This window comes from Cervus elaphus, chromosome 13 (genome assembly GCF_910594005.1).
Source record: "Cervus elaphus chromosome 13, mCerEla1.1, whole genome shotgun sequence".
Classification (NCBI taxonomy): Eukaryota; Metazoa; Chordata; class Mammalia; order Artiodactyla; family Cervidae; genus Cervus; species Cervus elaphus.
Window position 1 is genome coordinate 47,558,604 of NC_057827.1, and position 18,514 is coordinate 47,577,117.

Below are 18,514 nucleotides of genomic sequence, written 5' to 3' on the forward strand. Positions count from 1 at the left end.
TAGGATGTGTGTTCCCATATGAGAAAAGAGACTGTCTGTCACCCATGCCAAAGGAGGCTGCACTTTCTTATCAACTTTCCCAGATGTCTGGCACAAAGGGAAGAGGGACAGGAAAGGCTTAAAAACTGTCAGAAGTTAAATAGTATCAAAAAATGGTTAGACTCCTCATTTTAACATCATAAAGATCCTTTATATTTCTTGTAAGCATACAACTAAGCACATGGAAAAGATTTTGTCAGTGGTCACCTTTGTAAATTCTATTACTAGTTTTAATAGTTTTTTAGCTAATACTGATGGGTTTTTAGAATAGACAATTACTCTAACTATAAATAATAAGAATTTTCCATTTCTAAAAAATTAATTCAATAAAATTCAGGTTACAAAGTTAATATACAGAAATTTGTTGCCTGTCTATACACTAACAAGTACTGAACTCAATATGTCAGCAAATTTTGATAACTCAGCAGTGGCCACAGGACTGGAAAAGGTAAGTTTTCACGGCAATGCCAAAGAATGTTTAAACTACAGTGAGTACAACTGAGCTCATTTCACATGCTAGCAAGGTTATGCTCAAAATTCTTCAAGTTAGGCTTCAGCAGTACATAACCGAGAACTTCCAGATGTACAAACTGGGTTTAGAAAAGGCAGAGGAACCAGAAATCAAATTTCCAACATTCGTTGGATCATGGAGAAAGCAAGGGAATTCCAGAAAAATTTCTACTTCTTTGATTAACTAAAGCCTTTGACTGTGTGGATCACAACAAACTATGGAAAATTCTAAAGAGATGAGAATACCAGACTACCTTACCTGACACCTGAGAAACCTGTCTTCAGGTCAAGAAGCAACAGTTAGTATCAATGTATGACAAAACCCACTGAAATGTTGTGAAGTAATTAGCCTCCAACTAATAAAAAAAAAAAAAAAATGAAAACCTAAAAGACTGAATATTTATTATCAGATAAGTAATGTTGACATGATTTTAATAAATGAGTTCAAACTGGCAAAAAAAAAAAAAAAAAGAAGCAACAGTTAGGACCTTACATGGAACAACCAACTGGTTCAAAAATTGGGAAAGGAAAACATCAAAGCTGTATATTGTCATCCTGCTTACTTGACTTACATGCAGATATATCATGCAAAATGCTGGGCTGGATGAATCACAAGCTGGAATCAAGATTGTTGGGAGAAATATCAATAACCTCAGATAGGCAGATGACATCATTTTAATGGCAGAAAGTGAAGAGGAACCAAAAAGCCACTTGATGAGGATGAAAGAGGAGGGTGAAAAAGCTGGCTTGAAACTTGAATATTCAAGAAACTAAGATCATGGCATCTAGTCCCATTACTTCATTGCAAATAGAAGAGGGAAAAGTGGAGGCAGTGACAGATTTTCTTTTCTTGGGCTCCAAAATTACTGAGGATGGTGACGGCAGCCATGAAATTTAAAAAGGCTTGCTTCTTGGAAGGAAAGCCATGACAAAGCTAGACAGCATATTAAAAAGCAGAGACATCACTTTGCTTATAAAGCTTTGACATACAGTCAAAGCTATGGTTTTATCAGTAGTCTTTTACAGATGTGAGAGTTGGACCATGGAGAAAGCTGAGCACCAAAGAATTGACACTTTCAAATTGTGGTGCTGGAAAAGACTCTTGAGAGTCCCTTGGACTACAAGATCAAACTGGTCAATCCTAATGGAAATCAGCCATGAATATTCATTGGAAGGTCTGATGCTGAAGCTGAATCTCCAACATTTTGGCCACCTGATTCAAAGAGCTGACTCTTTGGAAAAGACCCTGACGCTGGGAAAGATTGAAAGCAAAAGGAGAAGTGGGTAACAGAGGATGAGATGGCTAGATAGCATCACCAACTCAATGGACATAAATGTGAGTGAAATCCAGGAGATAGTGGAGGACAGAGGAGCCTGGCATGCTGTAGTCCATGGGACAGCAAAGAGTCGGACACAACTTAACAACTGAACAATAATAATAGCAAACTATCAGAAAGAGAAATTAAGAAAACAATCCCATTTATAATTGCATCAAAAATAATAAAATACCTAGAAATCAATCTAATCAAAGAAGTAAAAGAGTTGTATTCTGAAAACCATAAGACATTGATGAAAGAAATTGAAGATACACAAACAATTAAAAAAATATACCATGCTCATGGATTGAAATAATTAAAATTGCTAAAACCATACCACTTAAGGCAATCTACAGATTCAATGAAATCCCTATCAAAATATGAAAGCCATTTTTCACAAAACTAGAACAAAGACTCTTGAGAGTCCCTTGGACTGCAAGGAGATCCAACCAGTCCATCCTAAAGGATATCAGTCCTGGGTGTTCACTGGAAGGACTGATGTTGAAGCTGAAACTCCAATACTTTGGCCACCTGATGTGAAGACGTGACTCACTGGAAAAGACCCTGATGGTGGGAAAGATTGAGGGCAGGAGGAGAAGGGGACAACAGAGAATGAGATGGTTGGATGGCATCACCAACTCAATGGACATGGGTTTGGGTAAACTCCAGGAGTTGGTGATGGACAGGGAGGCCTGGCATGCTGCGGTTCATGGGGTCGCAAAGAGTCGGACATGACTGAGCGACTGAACTGAACTGAGAACAACTCTAAAATTTGTATGAAAACACAAAAGACCCTGAGTAGCCAAAGCAATCTGGGAAAAGAAGAACAAAGCTGGAGTTATCACAATCCTTGATTTCAAACTATGCTATAAAACTGCAGTAATCAAAACAACATGACACTGGCACAAAACCAGACATAAATCAGTAGAACAGAATAGCAAGTCCAGAAATGAGCCTAAGTTTACATGGTCAATACTCTATTACATAAAGGAGGCAGGAATATACAATGGGGAAAAGACAGCCTCTTTAATCAATGGTATTGGGAAGCTGGATAGCTGCATGCAAAAGAATCAAACTGGGCTAGTTTCTTACACAATATACAAAAATAAACTCAAAATGGTTTACCGACTTAAATTTAAGACCTGACCATAAAACTTCTAGAAGAAAACAGGAAATACATTCTTAGACACTGGTCATAGCAATATTTTGGGGGTTCTGTCTCCTCAGACAACTGAAACAAAAGCAAACATAAATAAATGGGACTACATAAAACTGAAAAACTTTGCACAGTGAAGCAAACTATCAACACAACAAAAAGACAACCTACCAAATGGGAGAAAATATTTGAAATGATGTGACCAATAAGGGGTTAATAACTAAAATACATAAACAGCTCATACAACTCAATATCAAAAAGCAAACAACACAATTAAAAAATGGGCAGAAGATCTGAATAGATATTTTCCCAAAGAAGACATAAAGATGGCCAACAGGCACATGAAAAGATGCTCAATATTTCTAGTCTGCAGAGAAATGCAAATCAAATCCATAATGAGATATCACCACACACCCGTCAGAATGGTTATCATCAAAAAGACCACAAATAACAAATGTTGACAAGGATGTGGAGAATAGAGAACCCTCATGCACTTTTGGTGGGTAAAATGGTGCAGTCACTGTGGTAAACAGTACAGAAGCTCTGCAAAAAATTAAAATATAACTTCCATTTGATCCAGCAATTCCCTTTCTGGATATTTAATCCAAAGATAAAAAAGATATACACACCCCAATGTTCATAGCAGCATTATTCACATTAGCCAGGACATGGAAACAACCCAAGTGTCCATCAGCAAATGAATGGACAGAGTCCACACACACACACGCTCACTCACATATCACAATGGAATACTACTCAGCCAGAAAAAAAATAAAATTTTGACATTTGCAACAACATGGATAGACCTAGAGGATATTATGCTAAGTGAAATAGGTCAGACAGAGAAAGACAAATAATGTATATTATCACATATTTAGAATCAGAAAAGTAAAACAAAGCAGTGAATATAACAGAAAAGCAACAGACTCACAGATATAGAAACAAACTAGTGGTTACCAGTGGGAGAGGGAAGGAGAGGGAACAAGATAGGGGTAGAGGATTAAGAAGTAGAGACTACCATGTGTAAAATAATTAGCTACAAGGATATATTATACAGCACAGGGAATATAACCAATATTTTATAATAACTCTAATGGAATATAATCTGTAGAAATTTTGAAACACTATGTTGTACACCTGAAAACTAATATTGTAAATGAACAATACCTCAATTTAAAAAAAAAATGGCAAAGGTATTTATATAAAACTAAAATTTTATGATAATAAATAAAACAGATGTTAGAGACGTCTGACAATTCTTAGGAGTGAAATGGCTGAAAAGAAATTCAGAAGCCAAGCTCAGATTATGATATATCCATGCATTCATGTGCAGAGTAGTGCATAAACCTGAAATTTTAACAAAAATTTCCAAAGGTCATTCTGGGGATACCAGCACACTTAATGGAATGGCAAGCACTATTATGGCAAGGAAAGTCCATGCCTTGTCCATAGAAAATGGCAAATGAATGGAAGATAATGACACTAACCAAGAAATAATTCACCTGTATGGAAATACATAAAACTGACAGAGGAAAGTGATTAAAAAAAAAAATTCCAGGGTGAGGACAAATTAGAGGGACATAGATAAAATATTTTGATGGAGAGTTTGGAATACTGCAAAATTCTTAAAAGAAATAATTAAACTAAGAGAGATCTAATAGAGTAAGTTAATTTAATAATAACTTTGAAAAAATAACTTCAAAATAAACTAAAATTTGTATATATTAATTAATAAGCAAGCCATGAAGATTTACAGCATAAGGAATATGGCCAATAATATTATAATAACTTTGTATAGGAACGGGGGTTACTAGATTTATTGTGGTGATCATTCCATAATGTACACAAACATCAAATCACTATGTAGGAGACTTTCCTGGTGGTCCAGTGGTTAAGAATCAGTCTTCCAATGTAGAGGATGTGGGTTCTATCCCTGGTGGGGGAACTAAGATCCCACATGCCACAGGGCAACTAAGCCAGCATATCACAAGAAAGATCCCCCATGCCTCAAGCAAGACCCGATGCGGCCAAATAAATAAATATCTAAATATATATATAAATAAATACTTTTTAAAAATAACTATGTAGGACACCTGAAGCTAACATACACTGTACTTTATTTTTTACATTTATATTTAAATTATATCTCAATTTTTTAAATTATTTATTTATAAATAAATGAGGGAAAAAAGAATGATCTTAGTTTGAGATTGACTTTTTATACCATATTACAATGCACAAAGTAAATAAATAAGTTCAATAATATTCACTTGAACAAGAAATATTCTATTTATTTATGGAAAATTTCCATCTATTCTTTCAGTTTATTAATAGATATTACCAGAAACAAATACTAATTTGTATTCTGTTTGTGAAGTATATCATGATAGACTTACATTTTAAAAATTTGTTATGATCTTGAATTTAGAATTTTCCATAAATGAATAGAATGTTTCTTTATTCAAGTGAATATTATTGGACATAGAATATGGGAAACTTGGACTTAAATCTTAGCTCATTTTATACACTAGAGCCAAAATTTAAGACCCTAGCATATTATTCACTAGGACCAAAATTGAAGAGAATTTTCTTCTTTGTACCATATTTCAGGTGAGGGGAGAGCTAAAGGAGCAATTTATTTTAGATCTTTGTATAATCTATTGTGGGATCCAAGTAAAAGTTTCTAATTTTTCATTTCTAACTATTCTAGGACTCACTTGAAAGATGTTCATTCAGATTCTTACAGCCTGCATAAAAGTATTCTAAAAATTTTACTCCTTCTCAGTCCACAGTATTTTAAAAGCTACCAGCAATTTGTCTTATCTTTTCTGTTTAACATAAAAGAGGCCACTTCAGTCAACATAAATGTCATGAAAGTGAACTGAGGATAGATACAATTTCCTGAAGGCCAGTTGAAGTCCATAGCATATGGCAGATTTTTAATCAGAAAGGTTGCTTAAAAGTGTCCTTTCTAAAATAATGGAGGCAATTCTCCAAAAGCCCCCACATATTCAGTCAGCCCCCTCCCCTTCCTCCTCCTCATGGTCTTTAATCCTCTAGAGTTCCCTCAACTTCTCTGAAATGTGAAGAGGCTGGGAAGGTTTATTCCTCTGCCTAGGAATAAACGTTCAGGACAAATGTGGTTACATGCAAATGCTTATAACACCTTCAGTGGTTTTGTGATGGTTAGTTTCATGTGTCACCTTGACTGGGCTAAGTCTTAGGGGGATCCCAGGGGCCCCCAAACTCCAGGATCTAATGCCTGATGATCTGAGGTGGAGCTGATGTAATCATAACAGAAATTAAGCGCATATAAATGTAATGCAGTTGAATCATCCCCAAACCATCGCCCCCTCCAACTCCTGGTCTGTGGAAAAATTGTCTTCATGAAACCAGTCCCTGGTGCCAAAAAAACTGAGGACCACTGGACTAAGGAATGTCCAGATAGCTGATAAAACATTATTTCTGGGTGTGTCTGTAAGGGTGTTTTCAGAAGATATTAGCATTTGATTTGGTAGACTAAGAAGTCCAGTCCACTGAGGGTCTAAATAGAACAAAAAGGCAGAGGAAGGGTGAATTTGCTCTTTCTGCTACAGCTGGGGTGTCCATCTTCTCCTGCCCTCAGACACTTGCTTCCCAGGTTTGGACTAGAACTATACTTGTTTCCTTGGGCCTCCAGGTTATAGAAGCAGATCATGGGATCTCTCAGCCTCCATGATCATGTAAGTCAACACTTCATAATAAATCTCTTTACATATATATATGTATATATATATATATATATATATATATATATATCCTAATGGTTCTGTTTCTCTGGAGAACCCTGACTAAATACAGAGTTCTCGAGCAAAAAATATCTGGCCACCTAAACTGAAGAATAAACATAAATAGGGGCCACTCAAGGCAATCAAATTCAGTTTCTTACTTCACAGTTCTCTTGGCGAGGAGGTTTAGAATAATCCTGTTCTCTGCCTACACAGCTTCTTTTTCTCCACATTAAAAATATGGGTAAATCTTAAACTCTTTTGTAAAGACATTCTTAATTATAATAAGATGAAATAAAGTGTGTATAACAGTGAACCTTCTGAGGCTCAGCAGTAGGGAAAACAGCATCAATAAGGGGCGGTTTTGGTGCAGAGAATCTGACTCTCGTTTTTTAATACACATGGAGAGAACAGGGGCAAAATCTCAAAACCCGGGACTCATTGAAAGCCTGCATCACATAGGACCCTAAGCAAAGACTCCAGAGCAAATGCCAGGATACAAATCCCAGCTCCACCACTTCCTAGCTATGGATCCTTGGGAAAGTTATGTAACATGATAGCATTGCACTGTTCATCAAAATCAAGTCATACTAATTTATTCATTAGATTGATATTATTCATCATTTGCCCCTCCAAACTTGTTCTCCACCCTTCACACCCTAATCTGTGCCTGAGGAGGCTGACTTGTATAGCTTACATCAATGGACACCCTTGCCTCTGGCTTGTAGTTGGGCTCCATCAGTAAGAGACACTGGAGGAAACTAGAGCATGGGAAAACGTAAAACACATGAATTTATTCTCCCTGGGTTGTCAATAGTTGCACTCCTCTACTTAAGGCAGTAGACCCTGTTGGGTAGCCCTCCTTGGCGGCCGTGGTTGGCAGAGAGTTCTCTCTGATAGAAGTGGGTCTCAAGAGTTTCTGGTAGCCATTTCCAGCTCAAGCACAGGAGTAGCAACTGATTCCCTTTAAACCTGCCCACAACTTTTTAAATCATCTCATTATCAATCTTCCCTTAACTTCCCCATCTGTGCCATCTGACTCTGACTGATACACTGGTTTTTCTCTACTTCCTGTTATGCGGGAGGATTGCAGCCAAGGTTCTCCTGCCTTCCTTAGATCAATTCCAAGCTCACAGCAACAGAGAGCAGTTGGACCTGTCTTTGCTCTCCCTTCAACGTTCCCTTTGCCCTGAGCAGCAGTGGCTGCTCCTCCAGACTCAGCCCAGCAACTGATTCAAATAAAAACCCCAGAAGCCAGGATGATGGGAAAACAGCATTTGAAGTAAAATTCTCCAAAATCTTCAGCTTGGGTGTCACGAGGGTCAGGGATGGAGCAGGGGCTAATAAGAGCCTCAAATTTCCAGTAATGTGTACAGAGAATGAATATGAGGCTCAGGGAAGTTCAATAACTTGCTAAAAATCACATGGCTAGTAAATGATGGTGCACCAGAGTTGGATCACAGAACTGGCTGACTTTAAAGTAACATAGGCCTCATGGTGGGCTGGGATTAAAGGACTCAGAAGACATCTACCAAATATTCATTGTCAGGGACTCAACTATTTTGTAAACCGTAACACTTTTTTTAGTTAGGATGTTTTCAGCAGAAAACCCAAGTATCAAGGCTTAAATACAGAAGTCTGAGGTGAGGCAGCTACAGTATGGGGCACTTGTGGCTCAATGTCAGGGTCTGTCTCGGTTCTACCTTTGGGTGCTTCTCCTGGCTTCCTTCCTTGTGGTCAGAAGAAATAGTCACCAAGGACCAAATCCTCACAGAGCAACATTCAGAGCAGAAAAGAAACCTCCCAGTTGCGACCCTTCTTAGGAGGGAGAAAATCTTCTGAAGTTTCACAAGAGGTGTCCTCTTATATCTCATTGGCCAGTGTTGGACTTGATGCCCACTCCTGAGCCACTCACTGGCACATGTGAATGGATCACTAGGATTGACTTGGATTATTCATTCATTCTCTCCCTGGAGCTAGAAAGGGCCCCACTATCTCTGGGGCATATGGCCACCCAGTACCTTAGCAAACTGGGGATCTTTGGCAGGGAAGGGATGGAGTGCTGTTGATGGGCATACAACAGTGTTACTACATCACTACCTTCTTCCAAAGAGGTCCCAGTTACTTGCCTTAATTTCCCTGGACTTTGTGTACTGTTGATATCTGAGACATTGAGTTCTCAGAGAGAACAGAAAAAGCCATCCAATGCATTTCTCATAACTAACAGTGATGAGTCAACTATGTAATGAAGCAACAATGAAACTAAATGAAAGGGACAAGAAAAAAATTATAATCAAACATGAATTTTTTTAAGAAGCTATAGTAAAGCAGGCAGAACACAAGCTACTGGAAGGGCTAAGAGGCGCTAAACCCAAAAAAGAGCTGAAATTCCCACATAAATCTATGTAGACTCTATGCCTACAGGACAGGCATGGGAGAAAAACACTTCTCAGGATCCATATAGTCTGTCCAGGTGTGGTCTGCTCATTATAAGCCAGATAGAAAATGTGAACATATAGAAAGCAAGAAAAACATGAAGCTATTCTATATTACAATTATATTCAATTAAATTCAATAAGCACTAAGCATCTACTAAGCCCGTCAATATTTCAAATAATACTCAGGAGTACCAGGTGTGAATCAGCAAGGTTTCTGCCTTCAAGGAGCTTATGATGAATAAATCACAGACTTACAGATAAAATTCACTTTAAGCAAATTGGTTTCCTCAATGGACTTGCGGTGAATTTATTTTTTTTTTTTTCTTGCGGTGAATTTAATATGGCTAAATGACTTTGGGGAATGATCTTCAACAAATTGATCTGCTGCCCATGTGAGCAACTAACTTCGAAATGTCATAAGTGGTATGGAAAGAATACAAATTAGTTGCTTTGGGAGCTGAAAGGTGAGAGCAAAGAATTTCTAAAGGGACAGTTGAATGGATCTTGAGGCGTGAGTAGGAGTCTAACAGATCTGGAGGGGACAGAAATGGTGTGACACGGAGTGTAGTACCCAGGCTTGTTTTCTAATATCAAATCCCAAGGTTCAAGCAGACACTGTCCCCATGCTCCCTCACATTCACAAAAAAAGTATTCTCGTTCCTACTGAATTTTCAGAAATGACTGTTGTAGTTGGCCAAAAACAAGGCCTGCCAAACTAACCCAGCCATCTTCTTTTCAATGCTTCCATGAGACCCACTGTTTGCTTCCCTGTTTGCCAACCTAGACCTGGCCTATTTGCCCCCACCCCCAACAAAGGCAAGAGAACACAGCTGACAATCACAGACACTTGAGAATCTTCTTCAGACTATCAACCCCTGCCCAGGCCAATCAAAGACCATAAAATTGCAAAATCTAATTATTCCCTCATTTCCCCAGTTTGAGGAAAGCCCTTCTTGAGCCACATCTGGGATTCCTCTTCCCAGTTGTTCTGGTCATAAAACAATTATCTCTTAAAGGGAACAGGTCCTTTAAAGAGAAACAGTCCACTCTTAAAGTTATTCAAATAAAGTTTGGTCTCTGTGGCCTTTTATCAGAGGAGGTACATGGCAACCAAATTTGCTAGCCAGATTTCTGAATATCTGGCAGTCCATCATGTCACTCAAGTGCATCATTTTTTTTTCTAAATGGTTTTTTTTTTTCTCTTTCTCTGTTTCTCTCTGCATTGGAGCCTCCACCCATGAAATTGAAAGATTTCTAGTAGAAATTCCTTTGTTGCATCAGCTTTGGAAATATGGATTATAGTATTCTGTGAAAAACATTTATTACCCTGAACTGTGACTCAGACATTGTTGCATTTCTGGGGTTATAGATTTTCTTTCAGCTAAACCAAGGCTCTAAGTCACAGTGACAGTTGTAATGTGTGTAATACCACAGTACCAGATTCTATTACACACATATTTTTGCTAGAGGTTTACGATGTTAAAAATATTTCTTCTTTTTTCCAATACCTTTCTGTACCTGTTGTGTAAATATATTAGAACCTATAACACAAAAGTCAATTTCCAGATGAAATGTGCACAACAACAGCAGTTTGTCCTTTAAAGAAAAAAAAGAGGGGAATGCTGCATACAAGCTAATGATATTCAAGTACAATATTGAATTGTAATAAAAGATGAATGAGAAAAAGTGTGTGTCATTGTGAGGGATGGAGAAGGTTACAGAAAGCTGAGGCCATGAAAGGATTTATCATGGATGTTGCTGCAGGCATTGTGTTGAAAAATCTGCAGACCTATTTGCAAGTGTATTTTATGGGAAAATAGAGCAGTCTACTGAGGGAAGAATTTCTAAAGATTATCTTTTATACAAGATTAAGATAAAACTTAAGAAATATGTGAGAGAAATCTCAACCAGTTCTCGAGGGAGTGGAACTTCAAATTCATCAGTAGGTCCTGACAATTGCATAAATGCAGGAAGAGGTCTTGTTGAAGTGCCATTGGTTCTGTAATTTTTCAAGGTAACTGAAAACAGGCACACATGGAGAAATGAAGTGGACTTAATTAGCACACCCACTTGCAAAGCCGTAATCCTTTAGAGAGTCATGCCAACAAATCCTTCCACTTTTCTTTAGAATCCAAATTTTATTTAACATACACAACAGTTCTCCTGAGTATTTAACCATATTTCTCTTTCTCCTAGAAGAATTCAGTGTAACTAATTCTTTTATAGGGGGAAAAAAATCTGATGGCAGTTGACTTAAATCATCTAAGGCAGAGAGTGAAAATATAGCAAAACCAGAGATATTTTAAATTGCCTTCTTTTGACTACATTTTAACTTCTTATACTTTTCTATCTTCTGCTTAATAATACAATACAAAATTAACTGAGTTTCACTTGATCTTCTATATTTATGTACAAGTGGTGAAAGATAAGATGCTCTAAAGGAGACAGAAGGAGAACTAGAAGACAGATCAGCCCAGTTAGCACCATACCTCTCCATGAGTGATGACGTCCACCTCAGATTTTTTCTCCTCAGTCACAGAAAGAGCAATTATGATGTTGTCCAATTTCAGTTCACTCAGTGATTACCGAAAGAAAATTTTGAGAATATACAAGTTTTAGGGTTTCTGTGGTGTTTAGTTTTGGGTTTTTGGCAGGGAGGGGTGGAGGACATTGGAATCTAGTATCTTACTGTCTTGTTTCAAATGTAAGTCTAGAATTTAGTAAAAAGAAAAATATTAAAATTTCTGTTATAACAATCTAGTGTCACCAAAATATTTGTACCCTTTAATGTAGTCATTCTACTTTTGTGAATCTCTTCACAGAAAATGAACCAACATACAAAGACTCAAGCACATATATTATTAATATATGCAAGGCTATTTCCAATACAAAAGGAGGAAATAAATCTTTTAGTTACCAACTCAATAGCCAAATTCATCTTCTTAGCTCCTTAGTAGTTTACTTAGGTGGCAGTGGCCAAATCTGAGAGGGAAATCATAATTAGTCCAAGAACTGGCATGAGACCAGTTCTGGAGAAGCAGATGTAACAGAAAGTATCCTTAGAGGGAATTCCAAAGTAGAATTACTAAATCAAAGTCATAAATATTGTTAAAGCTCTTAAAACTTGGCAAAGTTTTCCTCTTCTCCCCCTCTTCCCCACCCCAAAAAGGCACATATTTTTAAAAATCTCTTTTCTATTTGCCCCCTTGTTTCTGGCATTGGTTTCAAGTATGTAGGGACATTAACCTACTCTGGTTTGGAACCATGGCAGCCATCTTGAAACTATTATAGAAAATCCTGATGAACCACAGAGATACCAATTTACCACCCAGATTAACCCTAGGACCACCTATGTTCAGACTGCATTTCAAATCACTCTAAATAAAATACATCTGTGTAAAAAGATATAACAGCTTTTCAAAATGATGTTTATGAAGCTTTTTGACAAGATGGGAAAGTTGATGATATAACACTAAGTAAATGAATAGCAGGTTACAAATCTGAATGCATAACGCACTATCAGCCATGTACAAATATATATAGAAGAAATTGGAAATAAACAACACAAAATGTTAAGAACATTAGTCTCTGAATGGTGGCATCATAAGCCATTTATCTCTCTGCTTCTTTGTGTTTTTCCAAATTTTATACAATCAGTATACAGTCATCACTTGGTACCCTCAGTCCTAGTCTTGGTTCTAGGACCTTGGCGGAAAGCAGCATTTGCAGATGCTCAAGTCCCTTATATAAAATGATTTAGTACTTATATTGCATCTACTATCAGAAGACAGAAAGTCAAACAGAAAAGATTCCTGTGAGTTGAGAGAATTAAACTGAGAAATTATATAAAAACTCAAAAATAACACCCAGGGTAAATATGGCCAAGTATCATTTTCTAGCCTAAGGGCATACATTCTGAACGTGTTCAAAGCCCTCATTTACTTTGTAAAAGAGAAGGAGGGTGCTCGCTTCGGCAGCACATATACTAAAATTGGAACGATACAGAGAAGATTAGCATGGCCCCTGCGCAGGGATGACACGCAAATTCGTGAAGCGTTCCATATTTTTTGGGGAATAAGTGTAAATCTATGGCTGATTCATATCAATGTATGACAAAACCCACTGAAATGTTGTGAAGTAATTAGCCTCCAACTAATAAAAAAATTAAAAAAAAAAAAATAAAGAGAAAAAAAAGAAAAAAAAAAAAAAGAGAGAAGGAGGAAAAATTTTTTAATTAAGTACAATCCCTGATAATCAAATTATCTAATATCAGCAGTAATAGAACTATCAGAAATTTTTTTCTTTTAGAAACATAAAACAGATTTTATTAATTTCACAAAGGTAACTCTTATTCTTTGTAAAAACATAACACAGCAAGAATCTCAAACAAAACAGAATATATTGTAGAAGTGAAAGCTTCCCACCACACCTGTCTTTGAATGTAACCACTGAAATTAAAAGATGCATGCTCCTTGGAAGAAAAGCTATGACAAATCTAGACAGCATGCTGAAAAGCAGAGATATCATTTAGCCAACAAAGGTCCATATAGTCAAAACTATGGTTTTTCCAATAGTCACGTATGGATGTGAGAGGTGGACCATAAAGAAGGATGAGCACCAAAGAATTGATGCTTTCAAACTGCGGTGCTGGAGAACACTCTTGAGAGTCCCTTGGACAAGCAAGGAAATCAAACCAGTTGATTCTAAAGGAAATCAACCATGAATATTCATTGGAAGGACTGATGCTAAAGCTGAAGCTCCCATACTTTGGCCACCTGATGTAAAGAGCCAACTCATTGGAAAAGACTCTGATGCTGGAAAAGATTGAGGGCAGGAAGAGAAAGGGATGACAGAGGATGAGATGGCTGGATGGCATCATCAACTCAATGGGCATGAGTTTGAGCAAACTCTGGGAGACAGTGAAGGACAGGAAGCCTGGTGTGCTATAGTCCATGGGGTTGCAAACAGTGGGACATGGCTTAGCGACTAAACAACTGCCACTGTTAACAGGTCAGTGTGCATTTTCCCAAACATTCTGCTAGGGCATATGCAAACTTTTTAAACAAACATGAGCTGTTACTATGTAAGCTTTTACAAAAGTTGCCCTTTTTTCTCCTTGGCATTATGTTGTGGACATTTTTCTCTCTCTGCATATAAGATGACCTCATTCTTTGTAATGGCAGCATGGTGTTCTATTGAATGGGAGTACCACAATTTATTTAATGGACATTATGATTGTTTAGAATTTTTTTCTGCTACTGAGGTTTGAAGGAGCCTAACAATAATACTCTGCTCTCCATTTACCTGTTGTATTACAGAATAACTGAAAGATAAAGACACAGGTTTCAGATATAGAAATATCATTTTCATTACTGATTAAGTGAATTCTGAAGAACGTGGCTTAGGTGTGAGAATCTAATGCATTTACTAGTAAGATACCCACAGTCATCATAATCTAACTTAAACCTCAAAACTACCAGTTGCCCCACAAGATCAAAAGGAGATGAGAGCTCATGCAGCTCAATTCCAGAAAAATAAATGACCCAATCAAAAAATGGGCCAAAGAACTAAACAGACATGTCTTTAAAGAAGATGTGCAGATGGCCAACAAACACATGAAAAGATGCTCAATATCACTCATTATCAGGGAAATGCAAATTAAAACCACGATGAGGTACCATCTCACGCCGGTCAGAATGGCTGCTATCAAAAAGTCTACAAACAATAAATGCTGGAGAGGGTGCGGAGAAAAGGGAACCCTTTTACACTGTTGGTGTGAATGCAAACTTGTACAGCCACTATGGAGAACAGTGTGGAGATTCCTTATAAAACTGGGGAAAAAAAAACAACTGGAAATAGAACTGCCACACGACCCAGAAATCCCACTGCTGCGCATACACACCAAGGAAACCAGAATTGAAAGAGACACGTGTACCCCAATGTTCATCGCAGCACTGTTTATAATAGCTAGGACATGGAAGCAACCTAGATGTCCATCGGCAGACGAATGCTAAGAAAGCTGTGGTACATATACACAATGGGATATTACTCAGCCATTAAAAAGAATGCATTTGAATCAGTTCTAATGAGGTGGACGAAACTGGAGCCTGTTATACAGAGTGAAGTCAGTCAGAAAGAAAAACACCAATACAGTATATTAACGCATATATATGGAATTTAGAAAGATGGTAACGATGACCCTATATGCGAGACAGCAAAAGAGACACAGATGTAAAGAACAGACTTTTGGACTCTGTGGGAGAAGGCGAGGGATGATTTGAGAGAATAGCATTGAAACATGTATATTATCATATGTGAAATAGACCGCCAGTCCAAGCTCAATGCATGAGACAGGGTACTCAGGGCCGGAGCACTAGGAGGACCCTGAGGGATGGGATGGGGAGGGAGGTGGGAGGGGGTTTCAGGATGGGGGACACATGTACACCCATGGCTGATTCATGTGAATGTATGGCAAAAACCACTACAATATTGTAAAGTAATTAGCCTCCAATTAAAATTAATTAATTTAAAAAAAAAAGAGAGATGAGACTACAACCTCACTGAAGGTGGCTGGATCCAAGCAAGGGGAGAGGGTGGAAGGGGCCAAACAGAAATGCTCAGCATTTTATACCAAACACACAAAGAAAAACCTTCACTCCTTCCCAGGGTTGACATAAGTGAGAACATGGGGCAAAAGGCCAGGTACACTAGTCTGGGAAAGGTCCCTCTACAGGTAAACATGAAGCCAGGTGACAGGATGCCTCTGCTTTCACTGTCCCAAGCTATTAAAATGACAGTGACTATCTTTTTACAAATAAATTTGTGCTATTATTTGAGTTTTGCTGTAGGATAAATTCCTAGATATCCAGATAAAAAGTGGGCCTATTTAAAACCTAGAAAAGTATTCCAAAATCCCCTCCAAAAAGGGGGAATTAATTCACACTCCCACCAACAGAGTATGAGTGTTTATTTTGCCCCTCCTAGCCAACTACCCTCAATATTTTTAAATTTAGCAATGTATTATATAACAGATTGTTGTCATTTTCATGCCTTTGACTACAATGAAGTTGAACATTTTTCATAAAATTTACTGGGCACTCATGTTTATTCTTTCGTGGCTGCCTACTCAGGAATGTGCACTTGTTTTTCTAGTAGTGATATTCTCTTGTTTGCACTTTTCACCCTCTCTTGGCCAGTCTTCTTGCAAACAACTGTACAGATTTATTGAAATGTCCAGATGGCATTATAGGTAGTACCTCCATGAATGAATTCAGGTTTTCCTGGAAATACAAGCCAAGCAATATTCTTTGGCTTCGATAAAACTACATTCTAGTGAAGTTATTTAAACAATATGGACAGGAATCTAATATTAAATGCCAAAGTGTTACTGGGAATTAAGAGGTCACATTTGAGGTATAGCTCTGTCATTTAATAATCTGGGTTACCTGGGATAATCCACTAAATCTCTCTAAATTCTATAGGCTTCTTCTATCAGATGGCAGTAGAATGAAAATAACTAGGTCCTTTTATAGCAGCAGGACCCTGTGTACAAAAATGTACAAAGGCAAAAGTCAGAATGACTCTGTGCAAAGTCAAAATGGGAGACCCCTAAACCCTAACTACATGGCCTCCAGCCTGTCCCGTGTGGTAGCCTCTGATATATTCCCCATGGAATGCATACAACCCCAGCAGGCCCAGCTCAAAATATCCCTAGGACAGGTTTCATAGTCTGTGAGGCTCACGTCAAATGAAAATGTGGCCTGGAGGTCCAGTGGTTAAGACTCCAAACTCCCAATGCAGGGGGCACGGGTTTGATCCCTGGTCAGGAAACTAAGATTCCACATGACACACAGTGTGGCCAGAAAGAAAGAAAGAAAAAAATGTGGGGCCATTTGTTTAACAATTATTAAGAATTTCAATGCCAACACAGGTCCATATAGTCAAAACTATGGTGTTTCCAGTAGTTATGTATGGTGAGAGTGACCATAAAGGAGGCTGAGTGCCAAAGAATTGATACTTTTGAACTATAGCGTTGGAGAAGAGTCTTGAGAGTCCTTTGGAGATCAAACCAGTCAATCCTAAAGGAAATCAATCCTGAATATTCATTGGAAGGACTGATGTGGAAGCTCCAATACTTTGGCCACCTGATGCAAAGGGCTGACTCATTGGAAAAGATCCTGATGCTGTGAAAGATTGAAGGCAAGAGGAGAAGGGGACGACAGAGGATGAGATGGTTGGATAGCATCACTGACTCAGTGGACATGAGTTTGAGCAAGCTCTGGGAGATGGTGAAGGACAGGAAAGCCTGGCATGCTGCAGTCTATGGGGTTGGAAAGAGCTGGACATGACTGACCAACAAAGAATTTCAATGTGGTTATAGCAGAGCATTAAATTAAGTGCATTGTGGAACCTTGTACTACTACATGGGAAGCTGGGCTGAGTATCACCGCTGCTGGGTCTAAAGGTGCATTGGGCCCAGACTCTGTGGAGCAGCGATGCCCAAGGCACGTCAGGTATGGGCACGAATGAGGGGAAGTTAAGTGGACCCCAGCATCAGAAGGGACTGAGGGCAGGCAGTGAACTGTAGGAAACCTGGGTCCTGGCTTGTTAGGAGGTTAAGTAAACTATCCTGTCCACGTCACACTGGTGCTCCATCATCCAGGAGCCTTCAGTCAATCTCCTTTAAATGGACTCCAGTTATGCTTCGTACTTTTTTTCCTAATAATTATTTCTTTACTTAATTTTTGTGGTACAGGGGCTACTCTTTAGTTGCAGTGCATGGACTTATGGCGGTGGCCTCTATTGTTGCAGAGCACAGGCTCTAGGTGAATTACTGGAACAGCGTTTTTTAGAATTATATTTGTGAATATATCTTTCAGAATTTATGTTAGGTAATCACTAGGCCCAAAGAATGATCCACACAGGCTATTATAGCAAATGACTTCACTCTTAGTGAACAAAGATGTAACTGCCATTATTGTGGATAAACTTTTGCTTATATTTGAGATTAGTCTTTTAGAACAGATCCCCAGAAGTAAGAATACTGGGTCAAAGGTTTTTTGGGTTTTTTTTAATGTAAGGCTCTTAACATTGGGTTGGCCAAGAAGTTTGTTCATGGTTTTCCATATGATGTTACAGGAAACCCTGAAGGAAATCTTTGGCCAATATATACTTTCTATCTGCTTTCCAAAAAGGTTTTTATCACTTAGCACTTCACCAATATATGAAGAAACTGCTTCATCTGTACCACAGCAGTATAGGATATCCTCATTCCATCATCTTTCCAGT

At 38.1% G+C, this 18,514-nt stretch overlaps 1 protein-coding gene and 1 non-coding gene across 2 annotated transcripts in view; both read left to right on the forward strand.

Moving 5' to 3' along the window:
• Window positions 1-18,514, forward strand: part of LOC122706652 (60S ribosomal protein L7a-like) — a 65,963-nt gene that overhangs the window by 19,851 nt on the left and 27,598 nt on the right. The gene's annotated exons all lie outside the window — the stretch shown is intronic.
• LOC122707294 lies at window positions 13,188-13,294 on the forward strand. The gene has a single exon (XR_006344806.1). It is a non-coding gene; the product is annotated as a U6 spliceosomal RNA (small nuclear RNA).